General features: G+C 49.9%; 1 long non-coding RNA gene across 1 annotated transcript in view; it reads left to right on the plus strand.

The window, feature by feature from the left end:
* LOC105469956 (uncharacterized) overlaps window positions 1–23,613 on the plus strand; it is a 153,617-nt gene extending 130,004 nt beyond the window's left edge. Inside the window, exon 3 of the long non-coding RNA XR_980157.2 lies at window positions 20,002–23,613. This is a non-coding gene — a long non-coding RNA (uncharacterized lncRNA). The remainder of the gene's footprint in view (window positions 1–20,001) is intronic.
* The last annotated feature ends 257 nt before the right edge of the window (window positions 23,614–23,870 follow it).

A 23,870-nucleotide genomic window follows, 5' to 3' on the forward strand; every position in this document is an offset into this window, starting at 1 on the left:
GGCCTCATCTGGAGAGTGAAAACCACCTGTCTTGGATTTCTTTCCCTCCCCACTCCCACCTGGGGAATAATTCCTGAAATCCCTTTCTAGTAAAATGCCCATGCTCCTCTCTCCCAGTTATCTACGGAGTTTAAGACAAGAGGTGACATAGTGGGTAGGAGATTCGTCTCCAGATCAGAGACATCTGGGCTTTAGTCCTGGACTAGCCACTTGTCAGCACTGTGGTCTTGTGCATATTTTTAGACTCTCTAAATCTTATTTTTCTCAGCTGTTTAAAGGAAATAATGGTAGTTTCTCTTTCATCGCACTGTTGTAAGAATCAGGTGAGATGTAACCCTTATAGCTTCCAGTGTCTCAGTGGCTCAGACTTTGTATAAAGTCTCATTCAAAGAAGCTCAGTCCAAGCACCAAAAATAACTTAAAAAGTACTTCTTCAATCTTTGTTACTTCTCTTGCATAACCACCACAATGATTCTGAAAGATGCTCTCCTCCTCACCTCAGTTCTCCCATACCCTGTACCCACTCCAAAAAACCCTCACTCACTGAAGGGTTTTTCTGTTCTCTCCCCACTGATGAGCTGATTTGCATTTGAATATGGCAAGTGGAGGAAGCCTCTGAATGCTCATACATTAGTAGTTTTTGACCCGTTACAGAAATAGTGTCTCTAAAGCACTTAGCACAGAGTCTGGCTCTTTGTAAAGTCTCAATTCTGTTATTAATTAAAAAAACTGTGAAAGCAAATAATGGTTACTCAAAAACTAGAGCTCGGGGCCGGGCGCGGTGGTTCACGCCTGTGATCCTAGCACTTTGGGACGCCGAGGTGGGCGGATCACGAGGTCAGGAGATCGAGACCATCCTGGCTAACACGGTGAAACCCCGTCTCTACTAAAAATACACAAAATTAGCCGGGCATGGTGGTGGGCGCCTGTGGTCCCAGCTACTCGGGAGGCTGAGGCAGGAGAATGGCGTGAACCTGGGAGGCAGAGCTTGAAGTGAACCGAGATGGCGCCACTGCACTCCAGCCTGGGCGACAGAGTGAGACTCTGTGTAAAAAAAAAAAAAAAAAAAAAATATATATATATATATATATATATACACACACACACATATATATATGATTAGAGCTTGAAAAATATTATCAGATAGTACAAGTAGTTCTTTTTCTCCTAAAAATATTAAATAGCTGAAGACAGTTATTTAAATCTTGAAAACCTTTAAAAGAAGCTTTCCCCTAATGTTTAATTTCTTAGATCTTCCTAGAACTGTGTCTGTGGATCAGCAAGGAAACTGCCTCTGGTTCTGCTCTGGTGGCCTCTCTAATTCTCGACATTATTGCCCTGTTTCTGAAAACCACAGTGAACACCCCGAAACTCTGGGGACAGTTCTGACAACTCTGGAACTAGGAGGGAGTTCATGGCCTCTTGGCTTCCAAAACAGAAAGAGGCGCTGTGACCTGGCGCTTGGGGTTATCAGAGTTAGTTGGATTCTGAACTGAGAAGAACTGGCTGAGGACAGAGGGGAGATGGATAGTGCAGAAAAAGGATCATTCATTCATTCATTCATTCACTCAACAGCCTTTGTTGAGCATCTATTGGTAACGGATTGTGACAGATTGTTTTCCAAAGATAGCCATGCCCTATATTTATCTCACCCCGTCTGCCTTTCTTGCAGTGTGACAGACACTCCTTCCACCAAGGGAGACCTGCGTTTACTCCCCTTGAATCTGAATGGGTGTGCATGACTGCTTTGGTCAATAGAATATGGTAGAAGTGCTGTTATGTGACTTCTGAGTTTAGGTCATAAAAAGGATACAGATTCCAGTTGTTTCCCTCTCTCTCCCTTTCTCCCCACAACCCCACACTCTCTTTTGGGATGCTTGCTCTTGGAACCCAGATGCCATGTTGGGAGGAAGCTCAGGCCACATGGAGAGGCCCAGGCAGTCTTGCAGTCAATAGGCAGGATCAGCCACCACACACTGTGAATGATCCTTCAGATGGTTCCAGACCCTAGCTCAGGCCCAGACGCTGTGGACAAAGTGTCCCAGCTGTGCTAAATTCCTGAGCTCTGGAAACCTTGGAGGTAAAATATAACTATTGTTGATTTGAGTCACTAGGTTCTGGGATAATTTGCCAGGCAGCAATAAATAGCTGGTGCATAGGCTGTGTTGGGAGGCTGGGCCACAGGAAGAGCTGTCAGGATCTCTGGGGAGATCACTAAGTAAACAGACAGTGACTGTGTTGCTTGATAAGGGCCATAGAGGGGAGCACAGAGAAAGTGTGTCTGATTCTCCTGGGGTAGTGGGGATGGGGGCTTAGAAGGTCTTCTTGGGAGAGGTGACATGGCAGCTTGGTCTGGAAGGGCCAGAGTTAGCCAGCTGAAAGGAAGGATGAAAAATGGGGAAGAGTGAAGGGAGGGGGCACTCCAGGGTGAAAACCTGGGCCAGGGGCCATGCTCCCGGGAAATGGCTGCTCAGAGAGTTACCTGGCTTCTCTAGGCGACAAATCTAAGAACTGACCATTGTATAGGGTCTCACAACTGGCCAAGCCCCTGCATCTACCCAGGACAAATGAAATCAAGATTGTGGCCTCAGAAATCCTGTTCCGGGCCAGGGCCTGGGTACTGGCAGGCTGTGAGGCGGTGGCCCACAGACAGCAGTGAGGAGTTAGCCCAGAGCACATCTGTCTCTCGGGCTGTAGCAGCCTCTGAAAGAAATGGAAACCAGCAGGGGAGGGGGCCAGGGGTGAGATGGGGGTCAGTAGCATGGCCAGTGCATTTGGCCAGCATGGGAAAATCCTGAAACAGCTTCCTACTCCAGGGGAAAGGTGTTTTTAATACAAATTATAGGAGTGTTGTTACCTGTAAGTTGGTGCTGACTTGCTAGGGCAGCAAGGCTGGCATTTGACTCCTTTAGATGTTCCCTGTGGCTGAGTCCCACTCTATGAACTGCCCTTCTCTGAACATAGCTTCTCCCTGGTGGCCTTGGGTTTTTGCCTGAGCCCCTTCTCACACCCGGAGTGCCCATCCTGCTATTTTTATCTAGTCCCTCACCTCCTCCAGGAAGCCCTCCAAGAACCCTCAGGCTCCTCAGGACTCCACAGCCTCCTCTGTAACAGCCCTGGCATAGGGTGGTCACATGACCTGTTTACCTGTGTGCCTCCCCAGCTGAATGGGGCCTTCCAGAAGGTGCAGGCAGTATCTTCCAGGGCCCAGCCCAAAGGAGGCCTTCTTTAAAACCTTGCTTTTGGGTGATGACCAGGATGGATGTTCCTTTGTCTCTGTCATGAGATCTGTGAGCACAGGAGGGACTCGTGTGCCCTCCACTCCCTCTTCAGGGCCTTCCGCACTGGAGCATTTGCTAAGCACTGGCTGAATGAATTAATGTGTCTCTGTGATCTTCAGTCCTGGGCCATGAATATTTCTGGGTCTGCTCACTGAGTACTTGCATGCAGATAGCACTCCAAAAGTGGTTGTTGGATTGAGTTGAATCAGATTCCAGGCTAAGGACAGTGGGATATTGGGGTGGGTGAGCTTGGTGTATCTGGGGGTATGTGTGTGTCTTTCAGTACTTCTGTGTGTGGGTTGTATCTAGATGTGTGTTTGTGTGCGTCTGTGACTGAGTGTCCATGTGCATCTCATCTTGGATGAGTCCATATGTGTCTTTTGTGATTGTGCATGACTGTGTGTGTTGCGTGTCTGTGTGGGGATGCTCCCTCTGAGCTAAGAGCAGGGGATGGAGACAGCCACCGCCCAGTCAGGAGCCAGCCAGCTGTGTCTCCAGGGAGTCTCTTGCCTGCCAGGTCCCAGGACAGCCAGCCTAGCCCAGCAAGACCCTGAGGCCTTTTTTGCAAGTTCCAAGCAGTGGCACAGACACAGCCCACAGTGCTGCCTGCCCACCAGCCCTCCTGCCTGGGTGGTGTGCATGTAGATGGGGCCAGCATCTCCCTGGCCTCCTTGCTGCTCAGTAAGGAATGGATTATAATTCCCAGGCAGGCTGCATCTGCAACCAACTTGAGGGAAATAATTGTTGAGTGAGTTGAAAGAAAAAAATTGTAGCAAGGAACTTCAATCCCGCCAGTCAACCGTGTCATTAAATTAGGTTAATCTAAATCCTCAGAGTCTAATTTAGCAGCCTCTAAAGCAAACCCTACATGGCTCTTTGGAGTTCCCATTGCAAAGTTCCCAATAGGGGTGCTATTCAAGGGACACAGTAGGCAGTAGCCTTGCCACCTGAGGACACACAGAGCTTGTGACAGATACCAGCTGCTCCTCAGGGACCTGGCTCTGCAGGAAAAGGCATGAGCTGAGAGGCAGGCCCCATCCTTGTGCTGCCCCTTCCTCTGTGTAAGTCCCCCAACCACTCCAGGCCTCATCTGCTCTTGTCCAGCTCACAGGGCCTATTACAAATGCCAGGTGGGCCAAAAGGAAAGGAAGAAAATTCCCTTGGATGGGAGAAGCTGGAATGGAGGTGAAGCCTGAATTCTTTCAAAGTTGCCTTAGTGTTGCTCCTCCAAGCTGGATCTTTTTAACGCCAACCAGTGGCTGAATTGAAGAAAGAATGAGAGATGAGTCTGTGCAAAAAGTCCCACTTTTGTAAGGACTGCTGTAAATCATGAATTTATGATTGTATTCCGACATTTACTGACTCATTAATTCAATCATTTCCCGCCTCCTTTATTCATTCTTTTATAGATCCCTCGGTCCCTCATTCTCTCTTTGGTTTAGTCGTCCAATGGCCTCCCTCCCTCCCTCCCTCCCTCCCTCCCTCCCTCCCTCCCTCCCTCCCTCCCTCCTTCCTTCCTTCCTTCCTTCCTTCCTTCCTTCCTTCCTTCCTTCCTTCCTTCCTTCCTTCCTTCCTTCCTTCCTTCCTTCCTTCCTTCCCATGCTTCAGGGGAATTGCCTGGTACGTGTTCATCCCAGTGGCTGTGCAGAATGAAAAGCACTTCAAGTACCCTGCCCCTAGGACCAGTGCCCATGCTGTGGTCCCCCAGCTTGCTCCTCTCCCTCTCTCCTTGTGTCTTGCTCCCCACTGTCCCCTTACTGGAACACCATTTCCTCTCTGCTCCTCTCCCATAGGAGCACATGAGCTGATGGTCGGCTGGTGAGGAGGCCTTTGTCAGGGCACTTGGGAGGAAAGGTGCTGAACCGACCTGATAAATGAACCAGCAGAGATGTGTGGCCCGGCTCCCCCTCCCCCTTTGATCAAAAGCCTCTGAACCCCTGATGACATCCCATGGCATATTCCTCTATTAATCAGAAAAGCCTTGACAGATGTAAGCAATTTGTCTTCGGAGAGGACTGGAGCAGGGCAGCGGGGGGCGGAGAGGGGGTGAAGCGAGGAAGCCCAGCTCAGCCCATCAGGGTGGGGAAGATACTGAGGGTAAGTCTTGAAATGGGGCTGAATACATGCATACTAAGAAGGCAGGGAGCACGGTGGAGCCAGTCAGATCAGAAAGGGAAGTGCTTTCATTTCAAAGCATATTTCCTCCTTGATTGAGTAGCCCCTCCCAATACCACCACCAAACCACGATGCAGGAATGAGGCTGGGATCCAGGGGTTAATCCCACTCAGACTCCTTCAGGGCTCAGATGCTTAAAGCAACAGGGGCCTGGTGGGTATGGTTCAGGTGTGGCTCTCATAACGCCACATGGCTGCTTCAGCTCTTGCCTGCCGATGACAGGGATGCTCAGCTTAAAAACACCACCAAACACCTAATAAACCTGCCATACAGCAGATCGGGAGCTGGGCATGGAAGATGCAGGAGAGAAGAAATGTCAGTTCTCCAAAACCCCTAGTCTAGACTATCTGGCAGATAAATTAACCAGGAAATGGGTTTTGATGTGAGGATGGTCATGGGAGGGAGCCTACAATATACAGTGTGGAGTGGCCAGCCCAACAAGAGGGGTCCTTTCCCAGAGGAGGAGACACAAGCTGCATCTTGAAGAATGAGTAGATGTGCTCACATGAGAAAGGCCCCTCTTTACTTGTCCATTTGGAGAACTGCTACTCATCTGTCAAGATTCAGCTTGGGTCTCCTCCTGTTAGCCTGTCTTCCTCACTAATTCTGGAGGTCTGGGACTGTGACTCATCTCTCTGTCTCAGCCCAGGGCCCAACACAGAGTAGCCACGAATGTTTCCTAAAGCGAGTGAAATGGACTTGCAGGCAGTGGGAGTAGCATGGGCAAAGGCATGGAGGCATAATCGGCATGGGGCTTCGCAGAGAACTGCAGTCTGTGTGTGTCTGTGGGGCTGTGTCTAAATGATGTTTTGTATCAACAGGAAAACTGAAAACTGAATTAAATTTCTTCATTGTCATGGAAATATCTGGCCCCATACGAAGGCAGCCCACAGATCTGACTGCCACTGATTGCCCAGCTCCATGTGCATCTCATGGAGACTCAGGGAGGAGTATTATACAATCTTATTCTCATTATGCTTTTTTTTTTTTTTTTTTAAAAAAAAGAGTGCTCCATGAATCTGATTAGATGCTTCAAACATAAATTTTAAAACTTGCTCTTGCAAGTTTCAGAGACTAAAGCCACGGCCAATGTTTTGATCGTATGCCTCCTTCCCTTTCCAATAAACACCTAACACACTTTGCCAAGCTTTCTGTGGTCAGGATTTACAGATCTGTGACTCACCCAAGTGAGCCAGGGAACATGAAAAGATGTCACTGGGGAGAAATATGCAAGGAAGGATGGGAGAGGTCAGCGCCTCCACCACGCAGGACAGACTCCCACAGCTTTTCCTAATAAACAAGTTTCCAGGGCCCTTTGAATTCTTCTGGAGAGAAGAGGAACGTTAGCATTCACATTGAGGGGAGGAACATCATGGACAGTGACCACGTGGGCCCAGATCCTCAGAAAGGGGAGTTAAAAGCTCAGGCAGGAAACAGAACTGGGAGGCGGGCTGGCACTGGTGTTAGGGTTGCTGACAACTATCATCATTGAGTACCTGCTGTTTGCCAGACACTGTGCTAGGCCCATCCCATAAGGCAGGCTCAGAGAGGTGAATTGCTTTGTCTGAGGTCACATGGCCAGTATTGGGAAGCAGGGTTCAAAGCTGGGTTTGTTGGTTCCAAGCTCCTGTTCTAGATTCCACTGTGATTTGGGGCCATACTGGGTCCTTCATCAGGGCTCTGACCTGGGGTCTGGGCCTGAGTTTCCTTCTGGATTGATGCTTATTGTAACATACCTAAGATGCTCATAGATGCTGAGGGCCTCCAGCCAGTTCCAAATGAGTTTGGGGTAGGAGGATTTTTAATAGGATTGCTAGACTTAGCATTTTGCTCCAAATACCTTCCTGGCTGCAGGATAAAACCTCATGCAGCCTTGACCTCCCAGGTTCAAGCGATCCTCCCACCTCAGCCTCCCAAGTAGCTGAGACTACAGATGTGTGCTACCATGCCTGGCTAATTTATGTATTTTTTATAGAGACAGGGTTTTGCCACATTGCCCAGGCTGGTCTTGAACTCCTGAGCTCAAGCCATCAACCCACCTCGGCCTCCCAAAATGCTGAGATTACAAGCATGAGCCACTGTGCCTGACCAAACATCACAGTCTTATACATCTGTAGTCAAATCAGGCTCATGTATCTCTTTTTTGGAAGGGAAATTTCTCCCAGAAGCTTAATGATGGCTGGTTCTTGTGCCCACTTTGCAGACCACCCTCTGGGCCCACCTTCTCTGAAATGAAGACATCTGTAATCATATAAGCAGGTTTCTATTAGCAGGGAGAAAGGTTGGGATGACATTGATCTGGAAACCAACAATGCCAATGGTTCAAGTGAGACCAAGCAAGGAAAGGGAGTCAGGGCAGGAAGCTTCACGTGACAAAAGCCGAGGAGACAACAAGGAATGTTCAGAGTGGGTCACTGCTGCGCTGCAGCGTGGAGGGTGGTGGTGGTGGTAGTGGGGGTGATGAGGGTGATGATGCTCGTGTGGTGATGGTAGTGGGGATGAAGCCACACATTCTGAAGCACTTACTGTGTCTCACCCTTTATCGTCACCAGGGATTCCACACTTAATCCTCCCAACAATTCTATTATTTTACTTACAAGGGAACTAAGGCTTGGTTCCCTACTCTGGCAGGTGCTGGGGCTGCAGTCTTTATTGCAACCCTGGCTGTTGGTGTTGGCTGCCAGGAACATTTCAAAGCAGCTGCTGTGCATAGAGTCTTCCTTTTATTTTTTATCACATATTTAACAAATATTTCATGAGACTCCTCTGTGAAGCTATTCTATATCCTAGCATTCTAGGATACAGGGGAGGACAAGATAGACAAGGTCCCTGCTCCCATGGAGCTACACTCTAATGGGAAGCATGAGGGATAATCAAGCAAGCAATTAATCAATGAATCAATACACAGGAAAAATATCAACTCATGGTAAAGGTGAAGAAGGACACTGTGACAAGTTGGTGCCATCAGGAGTACTTGAGGAAACAGCTTCATTTTTACTGAACGGTCCAGGAAGGGCTCTCTGAAAAGGTGTCATTTGAGCTGCAACTTCTACAGTGAGATGGAGCAGCCATGTGAAGACTTGGGGGAAGGGAACTCCAGGCCCACAAACAGCAAGGAAGCAACCTCTGGGTGGTGGACAGCATTTGAAGAACAACAAAACAAAAAACCCCACCCTGACTGGAGCCCAGGTGGGCAGGGACTGAAGTACACTGGAGAGGAGTCTGGAATTTCTTCTCAAGTGATATAAGACGCAGTGGAGCATCTTCAGCAGGGAATGCATAATCTGAATTGTGCTTTTTAGAAGTGTATCCTGGTGCAGGGAACTGCCCCTTTCCATGGGGCTCACTGGCACACCTTGTTCCATGGGCATCGGTCCTGTCTCCAAGAACACTGCAAGTTCTTGGAGGTGAGAACTGAACTGAGCTTGCCCTCCCCTCGCATGTGAAGGGTGAAGGCCTGAAGCCATTGGCGGTGAGCCTGTAATGGAGATGATGAGTGTCATAAGTAAATATTGAAAGTTCCTGCTTCACTTGAGGGTCTTGAGAACAACCATCCCAGGTAGAAGGTGGAGCATGAAGGCATCTACTTCTTAGAAGTTCCTGGAGTCCACCATTTCACACAGCAAAGCAGACTCAGAAGAAGACATATTTTTTTCCCTTGGAGATGTTTCTCCAGGTTTGTGGGGGGTTCCTCTCCATCCAGCCTCTCACACAAGCTTGGGAGCAGCCCTGGGTCTCATTAGGAGGAGGCTGTCAGATGAGCTCAGCCTCTGGCGGGTCATTCCTCCAATGAGATCTGATAGGTAGCAGACGTGTGTGCTGGGGGTGACCTGGTGAGCAGTCACCCTTCTGCCCCTGTCTGCCAGCCAGGGGGCTTCCCTGCCCTTGCAAGGTGCTCCGCGGAACTTGGCGCTGAATATATGAAACACGAGGCCATTCCCCATAATCAGAGCTGACTTATGGGAAAATTAAACACAGAAGGACTTGCCGGCTTCAGGGAAGCTTCCTTCTCTGACTTCCTGGAGGCGTAGTCTGGCTGTGAGCACCTTCAGGGAGAACGGCTGACCCTGCTGTCAACCAGAGAGCTGTGACCCCAGGGTGGGAGTTGCATCTCGATGATATGTTTGTATCAATCGGAACAGGGGGACTAATAACAAAAGAAGAAAAAAAAAAGGGTGGAATCTTTTTGTTTGGAATGTTCCATCTACTCTGTAAGTCCTTGTGTCTGGATATCATTTATTTTTCAGAAGTACTGAGTTGAAATCTCATTAAGTTTTTCCAGGTGAGTCAGTTATAAATTATCTAACTCCTTCTGAAGCCATTAGAAAGAATGCAAGGTCTGCTTAAGGCAGTTTACAATAAAGAGCCAAGGTGGACCAGTTCAGAGGAGATATCAGAGTCAGAGCACAAGGAAACCTGGGAAAAGGTCTCCTTTCAACCAGGAGGTTGAACCTGGTGAAGGTGAGGCTGAGTCAGGCCGTGACTCAACTCCGCTGTCACCCGTTTGGATTGAAGACCAAGCCAGAGGTCCTCTCTTGCACTGCTTTTGCACACTAGGCTGCAGGATGGTACAGAGCCAGAGTTCTTCATACTCCCTAGTTTGTCCAGAGAGCCCTTTGAAGGCTGCTGTGGGCTCCCTTTACTTAAAAAGACCCTTTCTCATTAGGATTTAAAGCATATGCTTGGCCAAGGCTGTCAAAATGCATCACAGAGATGGTCCCAAACTAACGGCTGAGCACCCCCCTGCCCCGATCAAAGTGGAGAAGGCAGGCATCCCGCCACCCACGGATGCTGGAGCACAATGTAAGGAGAGCCAGCTGGGACTACAGGCCAACAGGCCCACAAGCCACAGGCCAGGGGGCCTGTCCACAAGCTGCTGAGCAGTGAGGCCCCTGGATGAACCCAGTGCCCAAGATGTCCATGATAGGATCAATGACTGCTCTTGTCCAAAGCCAGATCATAACAGCTTGAGCCCTGCCAGGGAATGGGAGGCTGAGGCCGTAGCTGCAGGGCTAGATGGGGAGGGGCCATGGAGGAGGGGATGCAATTCCCTGCAGGGCTAGTGTGGGAAATTAAAAAGCACAGATGATGTTTATGCCCTAGAGGTGAGTGGAGGACCACAGGAGACCCTGGAAGCCCCAGATCTGAAGCTGACTCTAATTGAAGCAGCTCTGTTGCTTCAGTACCAGCCATACACCTGGCACCATGCCAGGGCTATCATGCCTGGACTCATCCAAGCCTCCTTACAAATTGCCGGGGGTGGGCATACTAATGTTAGCCTATAGGTTTGACAAATAATAAAACGAAACACAGAAAGAGTGAGTACTTTGCCCAATGTCCCACAGCTAGCTCACAGCAAAGTTAGGGTTTGAACCTACAGCTGTTTGGATACAAAGACAGTGCCCCTAATCCCTGGGTGTACCATTGCTCAGAGATCAGACCAGGTGCAGCCCCATCATAGGAGAGATAGTCACTAGGGGACCTGAAAGCTTGGGGTACAGGGCTCCCCAGTGGAAGGCTGGCTCAGAGGAGTTCCACGTGTGGATGTGGACCCGGGAATGCCGTTCAGCAGCTGCATATCCAGAGGAAGACTGAAAGGGGAGGAACGAGGCACACAGGTGGGAGTCTCCTGCTGCTGACCACCCAGGCTGGACCTGCCTGGGGAATGCTGGAGGGTTTGGCAGGGGCCAGGGAAAAGCAACTCACACTTCAATGCAACAGCTCCTCCCAACACCTTTTGAGACTGGGGTGTGGTCTTATTCTCTAGGAATCTGCGACTCAAGGAGGGACTCACTTTCCACTCAGTGGACTCACATTCCATTGAGGTGGAATGGTGGCCGGCTCATGGTCACCACAGTAGAGAAGCTAGTTGCAGAAGAAAACTGCAAATAAATCTTGGAATGTTCCATCTGGGACCTCAATGACTTTGTCCTGGGAAGGCTTTGGCCAAAAAAGAGGGTGCTGTGTCTGAGATGAGGAGAGAAGTGTGAATGTCCAGCTCCTTGGGCTCTGCTCTTCTTGTCCCCTGGCTGGAGCTCCTGACTCAGGCAGGCGGGGACATCACAAGACCCATGGATGCAGAGCCCAGAGCCAGAATCTCAGTTCACTCTGGTTGTCTTCCTGCCTTATCTGGGCTGAGATGGGGACCCAGCTTGGCAGCATGTACAGTGTCCCCCACATACCCCAGTGTCATAACTTCTCCAGCTCGGTTTCCTCAGCAGCCCTGGCTCCGTGCTTAGGATCCGTGGTGGGTCCCTGGTATTCACTGTGATGCTGTCTGCCCAGCCCTCTGCCCCTGCTCCAGTGCCCAACATACCAAACTTGTCAGCCTTCCCTCTGGGACTGGCACCTGCCCAGTGTGTCCTTCTGACCCCCAGCTGGGCACTGGCCTGAGAGCCATATGCTCCTGGGTTAAAAACTCTGCCACTTACTAGCTATACTCCCTGGGCAAATGACTTTATCTGTGGTGCTGGTTATTAAGCCATTGTCTCTCAGCTGCAAACCAGCGTCCCTCTGTGATGTTCTGGGATCCCAGGAATCGCCAGTATGCCTTGCCAGAACTCCTCGTTAGGCTCTACCAAGAGGGGGCAGCAGAGGGAGCCTGCAACACCGGCTGGTGGAGAAGGGGTCTGCCCCTTCGCGTCTGTTTCCTGTTCTGTTGGCAACACCCCAGCAGTTGCCCTGCACCCCAGCAGTGGCCCTGCACCCCAGCAGCAGCCGCTGGTTCCAGCTGTCAGTTTCCTCCCCATTCCCAGAGCCTGTCCCATGGGGTCCTCTCAGAGACACCTCCTCAGAAATCTGGGCCTCAACCTTGCAGCCCCCTCCCAAGTGTCCACGTCTTTATAAGCCCATACTCTCACTCTTGTTCCCTCAGCCCTAGGGGTAATTACTGACCCTGAGGATCTTTTCGTGTGCTTATTTGCCATCCCTAGATTTTCTTCGAGGTGTCTGCTCGAAGCACTTGCCTATTTTAAACAATTAGATTGCTTCCTTATTATCGACTTGTAAGAGGGCTTCATATATTCCTGCTGTTACCACCTCTGCGATGTCAGCATTCCCCTTTGCCTTTCTGCTCTGCAAGCCCTGGTTAACAGTGCCTATGTGAAATTCACTTTGTCGAAAAGACATTTTCTGTCTCCTGACAGACATACTAGTCTGTGCCTCATCCATCAAATGGGAACAGTGACTCCACCTCACAGGTGGCAGTAAGGACTCAGCCAGGAGATGCCTGTGAAGGGCATCATGGCCCAAGGCCTGGCACCGAGGTAGGACCTGGTTTGAGTGGCTGAAGACTCAGCAGCTTACGGGGTCCCTATCGTGAGCCCCCAGAGCTGCACCTTCGTGTTTGCTTTAGGCCGAGGGAAGAAGCAGAGCGCCTCTGTGGGCTCCTCTCAGCTGACACAGAGGTGGTTTTTCCAGCCAGCTTTTCTCCTTTGAGAACTCGTGCAATAAAAGGGAACGTGGGCAACCCTGGAGCGAGGCAGGGTGAGGAGAACTGGCCCTTCTTACATGGCCTAGTAGTCACATTTAAGAAGGGCCCTAATGATAATTTTTTTTTAAAGTCTGGTTTTCAAGTTTCACTGTTAAGAAACAAAAGGGCAGGCCATAAACTGGAAGGAATTAACTCAATATTAAGTATACACACAGCTTAAAAAAGGCAGAAGATTTGAACAAACACTTCACAAAAGAAGATATCTGAATGGGCAGCAGGCATATGAAAAGATGCTGAATGTCATTAGTCACAGAGAAACTCAAAGTAAACTACAATGAGATATCACCACCTCCTCTCCCACTAGAATGGCTAACATTAAAAAGAAGGAAGATTCTGTGTTGATGAGGATGTGGGCAATCAGAACATACTTTGCTGGTGGGTTTCAAAAAATAAGAACATGTTAGAAAACAGATTAGCAGTTTCTTATCTAGTTAAACAGACGCTTATCATATGACCCAGCAATCTCCTTGCTGGATATTTACCTGAGAGAAATGAAAACATTTGTCTATATAAAGTCTCCTTTGCAAATATTCATAGAAGCTTTATTCATAACAGCAAAAACCTAAAAGTAGCCCAAATGTCCATCAGTAGGTGAAGGAATAAATAAATGGTGACATATTGGCACAATGGAATACTAACTCGGTGGTGAAATCAATAAAAAACCTGTATACACAATAAATCTCAAAATCATGCAGAGTGAAAGAAATAAGACACAAAAGAGTACATGCTGGTTTATTCCATGTATACAAATCTCCAGAAAAGACAAATGCGATCTGTAATGACAGGAAGTGGCTCTGGCTGCTCAGAGGTAAGGCTGGGGTGGAGCACTGATGGGGAAGGGGATCAGGGTATCCAGTGATGCTGGGAGTGTTCTGTACATTGACTGTAGTGGGGGCTATATGGCTGTATCTATTCCCTAAGGCTTATCAAAGGGTACATCTAACATGGATGTGTTTTATTGTGTGTCAGTTACACCTCAATAAAGTTGATTTTTAAAATGTCGCTCAGACATGAAACAGTCATGTTCATAAGACTGACATACAAGGAAGGCATCCATCATTACAGAGAGCCTCCAAGTGGAGCCTCCTTTGAAGGAAACCCCCTTCAAACATGCCTGTGCTGAGCATTTTCTGTTTACACCCTCTCTCCTGCCATCCTGCTGTATGTCCAAGAGTTTGACCAGAATGGACTGCATAAAGACCCTCTCGTCCATTGTGTTCCTGTTAGATTAGATCAATGCAAGGGACCAGCAGGAGATCTAAGGGCAGGGGAAAAATGAGTGGGAGTATTTATTCCTCTAGCAGATCTTGCAGGGTTGTGGCAGGATACTCATGTCCCTGGACTGAAGGTCACAGCTCCCTCCAGGCACCCCTGCCTGGACCACACTCCCGTTCCAGGTTCTGGTAACCCTTTTACCCTCCCACCCTTTCAGAATCTGTACTGTCCCTGAGGTGTCCCTAGATCTCACTCATGAGGTCCAAGGTCATGCTATTTGAATAGTTGATTAAATTCCCTTCAAATGATCCTAAATCAAATGTGCCATCTCTTGCCTGCTCGGCACCTGACTGATATGGGCACATAGTCTTTTTTTTTGGTGAAACAAAACAGAGCTGAGACCCTGGCAAGAGTATCAGGGTGCCTGTGGAGGTGGTGGAAGCAGAGCCGAGGGGCCCTGCCTTTCCTGTCGATGTGCAGGCTCTCACGCCAGTGCCTGTGTCCCAGGAAGCACGCTCCTCTTTCAGAGCCTTGGCCCAGGCCTGGACCGAAATTCCTTCCCTCGTTTCCCCAAAGGAGCTAATAATTTTTAAATCAGTTGGTACCAAGGGCTATTAGCAGGGATACGGGTAAAGGACACAAGAGGTCTGAACCATCAAAGTGACACTGAGCGAGGTGGAGAGCCCATGGTGGCGGCTGCCAACCACACTCCTCAGCATCCCACAGCGGCTGTGCTGCCTCTGACGGTGGCCAGTCATGGCTGCCACTTAGTAGCCACTACTATGCCCTGGATGCTCGTCTGGCCATTTTACCAACATCATTTTATCTCTTCCTCATGCCAACGCTATGCCATAGACATCAGTTTTTACACGCGACGAAGCTGAGGTTCAGCAAAATCAAGTAACTTGTCCAAGGTCACGCTGCTTCTAAGTGGCAAGCCAAGATTCAAACACAAGTTTGAGTTTGAATTCTAGTATATGTTGCTGCTGTCTTCCTTATTAATCTTGGAGTGAAAAAGCTCAGAGTTTGTTTGGGTGGTTCCCCCGTAAGTGGATGTGAAAGGGTGTAGTTCTTGGTACCACCAAAAATGCCTCACTGAAGCCCTGGACCCCCAGACCCTCCTGAGAGTGGTGGGGGGAGCGGCCAGTCAGGCCTTCTCTCCACCTGGCCCCCTGTGGCCTCTGCAGCACCCCACAGTAGAGCAGAACCCAGCGGACTCACCTCACTGGGCAGGGCACTCGTCCTTAGCCTTGGGAGCCCCTCTGTATGCCAGTTTCTTGGGTGATTGTTGTGGGCCAGTGTCAGGCTGCTCAGGCATCTGAAGTGCTTTGTGAGGGTGTCCCAGCAACAGCCCTGGTCCTGGGCTCCCCTTGCGGCCAGATGCTAAGACCCAGAAATCCCACTCCTAGGTATGTGTCCTAGGGAAACATCCACATGTGCACTGGGAGATCCGTACTTCATCTCATGGGCCTCCCTGCAGATCTTCCCAAACACCCAACTGCATTCTCTGTAATTATTCTAGGGTGCATGAAATCTTTATGTAGAACTTAAAGGATGCATTTTAAATGACACCACCCCCGCCATGTACATTGCCAGGATCTTAGAAACCCCATGTGAGCATCTTCGTTTTTCTCCTAGACCAGGGTGTCTCAAGGTCAGCACTATGGCATGGTGGGAAGAATAATTCCTTAGCGTTGGGGGTGTGGGGTGGGGAGGGATGTCCTGTGCATTGTAGGATATTTAGCAGCATCCCTGGCCAATAGCATCCAGTACATGCCAGTAGCATGTTTACCCTGCTTCCCACCCCTCTTCAGGGTCATCACAATCCAATACACCCCTCCAGACACGGACAGATATCCTACAGACATTGACAAATCATCCCCAGTTGAGAACCTCTGTCCTAGAGAAACCACGAGATGGAAGTAAACCACCTTTCTGACTTGGTGCTAGTCCTAGTTTTCATTTCAAGATTTGTCATCTCTATGTGCACATCCCAAAGCAATATAGTTTTGTATGTTCTAAAACTTCATTAAAATGGAACCATGCAATATGTACCTTTTTGCATCTGGCCTCTTTTGCCAAAATTGTGCATGTGAGATTCATCCTTATTATTGCATGCAGCCACCTTGTGTTCATTTTCATTGCTGTATAGCATTCTATTGTGTGAATGTGCCACGGTTTAATCGTTCACATTCTATATCCCTGCTGGCCCTCGGGGAGCTGTTTCCATTTGGGGTTTCTATGAGCGTTGCTGCTGGGAGTGTTCCAGTACAGATCTCCCGGTGCACATGTGGATGTTTCTTTAGGACACATACCTAGGGGTGGGATTTCTGGGTCTTACAGAATGGATGTCTCCAGTGTTTTTTGGAGAAGTTGAACTAAATGGGCTTCCCACTGGCAGAATGTGATGTTCATACTGTACCACATCTGTACCACATTGTTGCCAACATTTGAGATGGCTGACTTTTACATTTTTGTTAATGATGCACGTTGCATCATTGTTTCCTTTTGTCTGCTCATGTTGGGAGCCGGTCCCCTATCCCATCCTATGTGTCCCAAGCCTGCCTCTGTCCATTCTCTTTCCACTGCACTGTGGCAGCATCATCTCCATCCCTCCCTCCAGCCGGGAGCCCCCACAATGGCAAGGATGTGTCCTTCCCCTGTGTGTGTCCCCTATGTCCTCCTCCAATCCTGGAAGAAGGCTGTGTGTTGGATGAATGAATGAATTATTTTGAGAGGTGGCCTGTGCATGGGTTGGTCTCTCTTTCTGACAAAAGGAAAATGCAGGCCAGCAGGGCTAAGGGATGGGCCCAGGGCTTTGGGGGAGGCAGGGCAGGGTCTCCTGCTTCTTAACCTCTGTCCTTCTCAGTGGGCCACTCGGCCCTGACTGCTCCTTGGGCTCAGAGAACAAAAGCAAAAGACCCCAGAGTCCTCATCCATCTCATGATTCTCCACCAACCTCCATCCCCAGATATACTTTGTCTTGAAAGCCACTTGGGGCCCCCAAATTGGGGCAGCAGAGAGCCAGCCCCATCTTGGGCACTAGCTATGCTTCCATGAGGGGGCTGGATTTCTAGAAGGCCTCAGTTGGGTTGGGGAAGGAATGGGCTAATGGTGTGAGCTTGTCTATTTCTCTGCTACATTTTGGGACCAATTACATTGATAAATTCTGGTCATGAGAGAGCATATCCAGCAAGGTTTGAGGAGAGGAAGGCAGACGGGCACTGTATTACTCCATTTTCACGCTGCTGATAAAGACACACCCAAGACTGGGTAATTTATAAGGAGAAAGAGGTTTGATGGAGACTCACAGTTCCACGTGGTTGGGGAGGCCTCACAATTATGGCAGAAGGCAAAAGGCACATCTTACATGGTGGCAGACAAGACAGAAAATGAGAGCCATGCTAAAGGGGAAGCCCCTTATAAAACCATCAGATTTTGGGAGACTTATTCTCTACCATGAGAACAGTGTGGGAGAAACCGCCCCTATGATTCAATTATCTCCTACAATATGTGGGAATTATGGGAGCTACAATTCAAAATGAGATTTGGGTGGGGACAGAGCCAAACCATGTCAGGCACTGAGGAGGCAGCAGCTGGCCAGACCAGCAGCCTGGAATGGTGAGACCAGTGGAAACAGGTGCAACGAGGCCACGGTGAGGGAGAGGTTTACCCTCCCAGGGAACATGGGTGCCTGCCAGCAGGCTGCCTGGCATGGTGGGGGCGGGTGAGCAGGTCGCCTGGTAGCTAGCAGGTGCACTCGGGGCCACTGTGTGCATGGCCATTTTAGGTGCTTTACCAACATCATTTCATTTCCCTCTCAAGAAACCCTTTTGAGACAGGGCCAACATCATTCCATTGCACACAGGAGGCCTCTGAGCTCAAGGATGAGAAGCAGAGCACCCAGTCTGCCATGGAAGCTGGGGACCTCGGGAAGACTGTTAAATGGGCCCCCGGGCGTCCCACTGCACCACACTGCCCCTTGACAGCCACAGTCACAAGTCTAAGCCACATTGACAACAGTGGAAGTGGGGGTGCTCTGGACTGAATTGTGTCCCCCTGAAACTTGTATGTTGAAGCCCTTACACCCAATGTGGTTGTATCTGGAGATAGAGTCTTTAAGAGGTAATTAAGGTTAAGTGAGGTCATAAGGGATGGCTCTCATCTCATAGGACTGTGGCCTTGTAAGAACAGGAGGAGAGGGAGATCTCTGTTCCCTCCATGGGCACACATGGAGGAAAGGCCATATGAGGACATAGCAAGAAGGCAGCCCCTACAGGGAGGAAGAGGGCCTGCGCCGGAACCCGACCATGCTGGCACCCTGATCTCAGAATTCCAGCCTCCGGAACTAGAAGAAAATGAATTACTTTTTTAAGCCATGCAGTCTATGGTATTTTGTTAGGGCAGCCTAAGCTAAGACCAGAGAGGAGGCAGAGCAGAGAATGACTTCAGCATCCTCCAAGAACCCAAGTGGGTCTGTTGAGGACCCTGGGGATGGACAGTGGGACGGGGGAAATGAGAGCCAGAGAGGATCAGAGGTTGGAAGAGCTGGGGAGGCCTTTAGAAATGAAGAGATTCCACTGAAGTGGAGGAGAGATGGAAGGGCAGCAGGTGTCAGAGGGCTCAAAGTGAAAGGCCATTTTGTTTGCTGTGGTTACTGTTCACAATCTTTACGTAATGCCTCCCAACCTGTACCTTGAAAATGTTTACATTCTTGAAGCCCCTTCACCCAGTGGACTCCTTGTAGAGTCTCATGAAGGAGTAGGGTTGTCAGATAAAATACAGGATGCCCAGTTCAATTTGAATTTTAGATAAATATTGAATAATATTTTTAATATAAGTATGTTCCAAATATTGCATGGGATATACTGGTACTAAACGATTATTTGTTGATTATATGAAGTTCAAATATATCTGGGTGTCCTGTATTTTTATTTGGTAAATCTAGCAACCCGAAGGAGTTCCTAGATCTATTTGATTGGGGAAGCTGAGCAGCTCCCCCAAGGGTTCTGAGCTCGTGTAGGGCCTGGCTGGCACTGGGACACAGGCACCCTGGTTGCAAGCCCTGGCCCTTTCCACACAGCTGCCGCCTCTGAGAGCTAATTGCTGAACAGAGTTGCAACCTGACATTGGGGGCATGTGTCAAACCACAACAGAGCCTGTCTTCTCTTTCATCAGGCAGGGCCGGGGGAGCTGCTGGAGCCATCAGAGGGAGGGAAAACCCTCCACTCAATCCTCACTGAGAATTCCACCTCCTGCCCTCTAGGTTTGCTTTTGGCTTTGTTTCTCAGACTCACTTGGCTTTGTGGACTGAGGTTGTGCTTGTATGTAGTAAGAATTATACTGTATTTTTCCCACTGGGGGGAAAATACCACCTCCATTAAACGGTGCATTGCCCTTTTCGAAATCTATCTTTATCTAAATCTATCTTTACATCTATCATTAATCTTCATGGCAACCCTGTGAAATGCCTGTGTGTACTGTTATCCCCATATTGCATATGGAAAAACTGAAGCACAAAGCACTCCTGACACACATGGGAGTTGGCTTCTCAGCCTCTTTTCTGGCTCAAGGGTCTTGCCAGGCTACCACGGGGAGGGCGAAAAATCGCATAACATGAAATTGCTTTCAGATCTCAGAACATACATCTTGCCAAGCCAGAATCCAACAAACCGAGCCTCCCATTGCCCCAGATTCTGCCTTCAAACTCTGCCTTCTCCCTGTAGGAAGAAGGATCGTAATGCACGGAAATAAACTTTCCTCCACAGAGGTAGTCCCCATGAGTACCTTTAGGCCAACTCAACTTCTCCAATTCTTGCCTTTCTCCTCCTTCTGCAGGCTTTCTGTTGCTGGGGTTCAGAGTTGATGTTCAAGGGATGTTTCAACCGAAGCTATCAAAAATGATGGGCACTGTGAAGGCTGGCATTTAGGAAACATTGTCAGCCACAGGCAGAGAATGGAAAGTGATTTCAGATGCTTCCTTTACTTCCCAACAGAAGAGCCCACTGGCCAAGACCTCTGACCCACAACTAAAGCCTCCTGGCCAACCGTTCCAAGGACTGGTGATGAGGCTGCCGTGGAGGGGAAGCCAACCCTGCCACTCTCTGCAGGAGGAGCCCAGGCTGGCTGCAGCACGTCTGCCTTCTTGTGTGTCTGGCGTGAGCACACCACATGGTCCTGTGGTTTTGCGTGGCTTTCCCTGGCCACCATGCGTTTCATTTCGTGTGTGTGTGTGTGTGTGTGTGTGTGTGTGTGTGCTGGGGGTGGGGAGCCGCTGTGGTTCCATAACCCAGCTTCTTTCTGAGACAGCTCAGACAGGCCTGGGGCTGGGCTTCCTGCCTCGTGGGGAGGTGGGAGGCGAAGCCTGGAGACACCCTTCCTGTGTCAGGGCAGGTAGAGCATATGTGTGAACAGCACTGGATCAGCTGTCAAGGCAGTCTGCTGCGGCCAACTGGGCCTGTCCTCCAGAGACAGAAAGAACAAGTGGACCTCAACCCTCAAGCCCATTTCAACCATCAGGAGAAGTTGGAGGAGGAGCAGTGTTTCGAATCAAGTGTTTCACAATTAAGAGCAGGGTGAAGTGCACAGTGATTACAAGAGCCTCCTGGCTGGCTGCCCCTCTCCCATTCCCACCGCTGCTGGAGGGACCTGTCCAGGGGCTGCCCCTTCTTTGATGGAGATTGAGAATCCATAAATATTCCCTGAAGGCTGCAGAACTGGGTTCAGATTCAGTGTCCAGGCACTGAAGTCCCCCTCGGTCTGGCCCTGTCTTCACCTTCCGGCCACTTGGGCCAGATCCCACTCACTGACACTTTCCAATCACTATGCTTGTGCGAGTCCCACTTGCTCTCACACCCTTAACCCTGACTACCTGGCTCAAGGCCGGTGTCTGCCTCCCACCCTGCCGTCATCTTTCTGGCACTTTCTGCCCACGACAGCCACTTTGTACATGTCCCAAGGCTGTCCAAAGGTGTTCTCTTTTTGTGATAACCGCATCTCACAGGTGCCTAGAGATTTCCAACAGACAAAGCACATCCACAAGACACATCATTTATTTCTCACTGCAACCCTACAAAGTAGGGATTACTGTCCCTACTCTGCAGATGAGCCTCAGAGAAGTTGCCGCAGTGACTCTGATTTTAAATTACTAGTTTGTGGAGGCTGAACTTGCCTTACAGATTTGATGGGCTCGTGACGCAGGCTGTCTCCTCTACCACACCCTGAAAGATTCATGGCAAAGGCCTGTGGGCACAGGTGGGGCTACCAAGTGCCAGACTAGATGGGAGGGAAATGTGGCTCCCGCCCCGTTAGAAAGGTAAGTCTCCCCAAAGACATGGTTGTGGAGATGTATCACTAAATTTACAGCATTAGAAAGAGGGGTTTGCATGCCCAGATGTAGCCTTTGGCATTTAGGAACTAGACAGGGTCCTTGCAGCAAAGTCACCCTCTCTCCTAGAACAGGTGCTGTGGGCTCCCACATCCTCCTGTCCGGAGAGACCCTATGCCTCTGTGGCAGGAAGGAGAGAGGGTGGAGGGTCTGTCTGCAGCGTCAGCGGAGAAGGTAGCATGAGGCTGCATGAGAAGGAGAATGCATTCTGTCTCTGTGTGAGTCCGAGAGATGCCAAACAGGGAGCGGGGCTGCCCCAGCTCCACTGAGGGCCTGGCCGGGAAAGGCACCCTAAGGTTTAACCGCCTGGGTGGACGCCCTGCTCCAGCGTCTGGCTCCCCACGGCGGTCCCACAGCGCCACCTAGCGCCCACCGCCAGGAGAGCACGCGTCCCTCACTGTGCAGAGGAGGGCGCTGTCCAGGAACCCGCAGCACCTCCGAACTGGCCAGGTGCTCGCATGCCACCTCCAGTGCCTGCCGCTTGGCCCACACATGCCTTGTCCACGCTGTCCCTGCTCCTCACCTGCACCCAGGTGACCATCCCTGCCCTTCCTCTCTCAAGTGATTTTGGGGAACAAATGAAAAGGCCATAATGTAAAATGGTAAAGTGCTCTGCAAAGGCAGGACTGGGTACCACTCACTGAGAACCTTCTCTGCACCCCACGCTGCTAGACATTTCGTGAGGATTATCACTAAACCCCACGGCAACACCGAAAGGTGGGGATTATCAAGCCCATTTTACAGAAGAGAAATTGAGTTTCAGAGAAGTGGAGTAAAACATACAAATTCACCCCGCTAGTACAAGACAGAGCCGGGATTCACATTAATTCCAAAGCCCGTGGGTTCATGGCTCCCCTGGGAAGAACCATGGCTATTATCGTCATTGCATTTTTAGAGCTGCTGCTGCTGCTGCTGCAGTGGAAGAACACAGGCCCTTCCAACACACCGATGTGGGTTCAAACCACTTGCCGCTCAGCAGCTGCTTGGGCTTGGACAGGCCACGCACCACCCCACAGCCCCACCTCACACCTCCTTCCCAGAAGCGTCCTCCCCTCTTGCCACACCTCAATGATCTCTTCCTCTAGGGAGGCCTCCCCCACTGAGCACCCAGCTCTCGGGGTGAGGGGGCTCGTTGTCCCCTGGTCTCCTGCTGCCCTGCTAGGAGCTCCAAACTATCTGATGCCAGGCTGTCATGTTGTCCCCATCGTCACCCCCTCCTATGTCAGCATCACCTCCCCTCAGCTGTGCTGGGGCCTCCTCACAGTACACGGGCCCAACATGCGGCAGCACTCCACAGGCACTCTGCAGGGCAGTCTAGAAACATGCCCACACGTTCTTTCACACTTGTCCCTTCAAAAAGTGGAGTCTAATTCATCTCTCCTTGAATACTGGTCAGCCTTAGCAACTTGCTTCTACTGGATAAAGTGAGATGGGAGTGATGGTGTGTGATTTCCAAGACCAGGTGAGAACAGGTGATATGGCTTTGGACTGGCTCTCTATCTCCTAAGATGCTGACTCTTGGAATCCAGCCACCAGGATGTGAAGAAGTGCAGACCACACAGAGAAGCCATGTGTAGGTATTCTGCCTGACAGCCCCCACTCAGCTGATGAGATCTCAGCTGACAGCCAGCATCCACTGGCAAACATATGACAAATGAGCCTTTGGATAATCACAGGCACAGCCTTTGAGCTACTCCAGTTGGTACACGAGAGGGCAGAGATGAGCTGTCCCCACCAAGCCCTACCCAAATTTCAGATTCATGAGCAAAATAAATGCTGCCAAGTTTTGGAGAGTTGGTTACAGTGCAGTGGACAACCAGAACATTCTGCTAACTTGCACAATTGTGAGCAGTCACTAAGTACTGAGCACACACAAGGGTGAACTGTGGGCTCTGTCCGCCCCTCAGGTCCTTATCATTGCTGCTCTCCAATTCTTAGAAGGGCTGGTTCTTCTCATCCTTGCCTGGAGGCCTGGGCCCTGCTCTCCTAATCCTACTCATCATTATTAATTTATTTGTTCATTTATTCGATGGGGTTTTTTTTTTGTTTTTTTTTTTGTTTTGTTTTTTGAGACAGAGTCTTGCTGTGTCACCCAGGCTGGAGTGCAGTGGCATGATCTTGGCTCACTGCAACCTCTGCCTCCCAATTTCAAGCAATCCTCATGCCTCAGCCTCTCGAGTAGCTGGGATGACAGGCGCGTGCCACCTTGCCCGGCTAATTTTTGTATTTTTAGTAGAAATGGGGTTTCACCATGTTAGCCAGGCTGGTCTCACACTCTTGACCTCAGGTAATCTGCCTTGGTCTCCCAAAGTGCTGGGAT

The sequence above is a fragment of the Macaca nemestrina genome, chromosome 2 (assembly GCF_043159975.1).
Source record: "Macaca nemestrina isolate mMacNem1 chromosome 2, mMacNem.hap1, whole genome shotgun sequence".
NCBI classification, from domain to species: domain Eukaryota; kingdom Metazoa; phylum Chordata; class Mammalia; order Primates; family Cercopithecidae; genus Macaca; species Macaca nemestrina.